Source organism: Schistocerca gregaria, chromosome 1 (genome assembly GCF_023897955.1).
Source record: "Schistocerca gregaria isolate iqSchGreg1 chromosome 1, iqSchGreg1.2, whole genome shotgun sequence".
NCBI lineage: Eukaryota > Metazoa > Arthropoda > Insecta > Orthoptera > Acrididae > Schistocerca > Schistocerca gregaria.
The window spans coordinates 166,287,989-166,292,221 of NC_064920.1; positions in this window are offsets into that span (position 1 = coordinate 166,287,989).

The window sequence follows — 4,233 nt, forward strand, 5'->3', positions numbered from 1 at the left end:
CTTGTGCGAAATTGTGTTAATCCAATACAGTCTACGGTCAGTTTTCGAGGTGGTAACACGCGACCTAGTGTGTGACGTACAGCTCCGCGTAAAAACGAAATTAACAAAGTTTCCTCGGAATATATATTTGTGCGATCTCATGTTGAGTCTAAAACTGCTTACATCTATGACTTTTGCGGTGCGCGGAAACTTATGAGTAATGATCGGGAATCTTGTTATGAATATTAACGATAAACTGGCTCTAGGAATCGTGTTACTAAATTTGCGATTGGACAAGTGAAACAAAAGTAGTTGGCGTCCTAACATTGTACAGCTCTTTTTATGCTTAAGCGTTGGAACCTACTCACTTGCCACATTATTATGCACTGTTTAACGCTCAAGCTTTAGAACTCGCGACCGATGGCGAAGAAACCAAATGGAACAACACCTACGAGAAGCGCGTAAGTAAGTTGGCTACAATTCAGTTACGAAAAAGGGGGGGGGGGGACAGACACGTACTGATCTTTCATATATAAATCGCACATTGTTGTTGTTGTTGTTGTTGTTGTCTTCAGTCCTGAGACTGGTTTGATGCAGCTCTCCATGCTACTCTATCCTGTGCAACCTTCTTCATCTCCCAGTACCTACTGCAACCTACATCCTTCTGAATCTGCTTAGTGTATTCATCTCTTGGTCTCCCTCTACGATTTTTTCCCTCCACGCTGCCCTCCAATACTAAATTGGTGATCCCTTGATGCCTCAGAACATGTCCTACTAACCGGTCCCTTCTTCTTGTCAAGTTGTGCCACAAACTTCTCTTCTCCCCAATCCTATTCAATACCTCCTCATTAGTTACGTGATCTATCCACCTTATCTTCAGCATTCTTCTGAAGCACCACATTTCGAAAGCTTCTATTCTCTTCTTGTCCAAACTATTTATTGTCCATGTTTCACTTCCATACATGGCTACACTCCATACAAATACTTTCAGAAATGACTTCCTGACACTTAAATCTATACTCGATGTTAACAAATTTCTCCTCTTGAGAAACGCTTTCCTTGCCATTGCCAGTCTACATTTTATATCCTCTCTACTTCGACCATCATCAGTTACTTTGCTCCCCAAATAGCAAAACTCCTTTACTACTTTACGAGTCTTTAAGAATCGCACATAGTACACACATATTGTGACAGACAACACTTCGAACATTCATTGCCCTGTCTGTTTACAACAGCAAAGAAAGCCTGCGTTGCGTGATTGGGCCTCTAAAGAAACGTACATGCCGCAGTACGAGGACTATGGAGCAGAGGAGGAAAGGCGGCGGCTGTTGGTATGTGACAGCCGCTGCATTGTGCTTTAGTTGGCGTATGACGAGGCCGCCTGTGCTGAATAGGCATACCAAAGCCGAGAGCGCCGCCTACGTCAGATAATCAGCGCGCTGATGTCACTTGGCGCTATGAGCGCGAGGTACGTGATACAGAAGTACATCTGCGGTCCCTTTACGAACCGTGTGAGTCACGCCGAGCCACTTGAGAAATCGCCTGAAGCAAACACCACGGTTATTCAGAAACAACTCTGCAGATGAGCGCTGCTTTCATATTAAGCATTTTTTTTTCCCTTCATTCTTCTGACTAGTTTGATGCCGTCCGCCAGGGAATACTCTCCTGCGTCAGTCTGTTCAGCACCACCATCCAGCTCAATTACTTCTTGTCCATATCCCAGTCTCTGTCCTTCCCTATTACTTTCGTCCGCTACAGCTCCCTGTAGTAGGAGTAAGTTATTTCCTGATGTCCTATCATTCTGCCTCTTTTCTAGCTACTGTATCTTGCATACTCATTTCCTCCCTAATTATGTGGAGAACCGCCTCATTTCACATCCATTCCATTTAATATTCAATAGCCTTCTGTAGCACCGCAACCCACTCGCTTCAGTTCTCTCTTCTAGTTTTCCCATAGTCCACTATTCGCTTCTGTGCAATGCTGTCCCTCGCATATACAAATTCAGAAATTAACTGTCCCAAGATACGGCTTGATTGTAGGAGATTTCTTCTGACGAGGAATGCGTTCTGTTAGTCTACTTCTTTGACCTCCTTACTTCTTCCGTCTGTGTCATTTTGCTTCTAAAGTAGTGGAATTCGTTCCCGTCGTGAATTACGACATCTCCAATTTTGGTGTGGAGTTTGTCACAAATCTCATTTCTGCCGCTTATTCACACTTCCGTGTTGTATCTGTTTCCTGCCTGCCGCTGTGGTCGAGCGGTTCTAGGAGCTTCAATCCGGAACCACGCGGCTGCTACGCTCGGAACTTAGAATCCTGCCTCGAGCATGGGTGTGTGTGATGTCCTTAGGTTAGTTAGGTTTAAGTAGTTCTAAATCTAGGGGACTGATGACCTCAGATGTTTAAGTCCCATAGTGCTTAGAGCCATTTGAACCATTTTATCTCTTTCCTCTCAATCCGCATTCTCTCCTTAGTAGATACACTAAGCGATCAAAAGTATCTGGACACCCCCTAAACATACATGTTTCACATTAGGTGCATTCTGCTGCCACCTACTGCCAGGTACTCCATATCAGCGATGTCAGTAGTCATTGGACATGGTGAGAGAGCGGAATGGGGCGCTCCGCGGAACTCATGGACTTCGAAAGTGGTCAGGTGACTGGGTGTCACTTGTGTCGTGCGTCTGTAGCGGAGATTTCCACACTCCTAAACATCCCTAGGTACACTGTTTCCGAAATGATAGTGAAGAGCAATTCGGGGATCTTTCAACACGATCGAGCACCTGTTCGTAATGCACGGCCTGTGGCGGAGTGGTTACACGACAATAGAATCCGTGTAATGGACTGGCGTGCACAGAGTCGTGACCTGAATTCTATAGAACGCCTTTGGGGTGTTTTGGAACGCCGACTTCGTGCCAGGCCTCACCGACCGACATATATACCTCTCCTCAGTGCAGCACTCCCCAAGAAACCTTCCAGAACCCTATTGAACGTATGCCTGCGACAGTGGAAACTGTCATCAAGGCTAAGGGTGGGCCAACGCCATATTGAATTCCAGTATTACCGATGGAGGGCGCCACGAACTCAAAGTCATTTTCAGCCAGGTGCTCGGATTCTTTTGATAACATAGTGTAGTTCACTCCATTCAACAGTTCCCGTAATTTTCCTCGGTTCCACAGAGGATAGCAATGTTATCAGTGAACCATATTGATAATAAACATTCGCCCTTAATTTTCATCCTGCATGTAACATTTCTTTTACTTTCTGCACTGCTTCTTCGATGTACGGGTTGAACAGTAAAGGAGGGCGACTGATTCGTTGCCTTGCGCCTTTTTAAACGCAAAACGGTGCTGTTGGTGTTCCATTCTTATTTTGCCCTCTTAGGCCTCGCACATACTGCATATTACCCGTTCTTCTCCACAGCATTTACACCGAACGAGATAACGCAGTGGAAAGACACCGGACTCTCATTCGGTACGATATCGGTTCAAATAACCACTTGAGCATCCAGATTTAGATTTCCCGTTATTTCCGTAATTGTTTAAGGCGAACGCTGGAATGGTTGCTTTAAAAGGCACGGCACATTTCCCTCGCCACCGTTTCCAAACCTGAAATGGTTTGACGAAAGTTAAAACCTAATCTTCGTTTCCTTTTATAGACTGCATCTATTTACTTGATGATTTGAAACGGTTTGCACCACATTCCGCTGTCGTGCGCTTTTTCTGTATTAACAAGTCCTATGATAGTATCTTGATTTCCCTTGAACATTCTCGCCATTATAATTTGTACCTTGAATCGGCCATTGTGGTGCCCAACTCTCCTTTTAACACATTGTGGTCTTCAGTTCGAGTACTGGTTTGATTCAGCTCTCCACGCTGTTCTATCCTGTGCAAATCTCTTCATCTCCCCATAACTACCGCAACCTACATCCGTCTGAACGCGCTTACTATATTCATCTCTTGGTCTCTACAGCTTTTACCCTTCACTCTTCCTTCCAACACCAAACTGACGATTCTTTGGTATCTTAGAATGTTTCCATCAACCGAGACCGTATTTTAGTCAAGTCGTGCCACAAATTTATTTCTTCTCTGATTCTATTTTGTATGCCCTCATAAGAAAAGCGATCTACCCATCTGCTCTTCAGCATTATTCTGTAGCAGCACGTATCAAAAGCTATTATCCTCTTCTTGTCTGAACTGCTAATCGTTCTAGTTTCACTTTCGTACAAGACTACACTTAAGACTAATACCACCAAAAA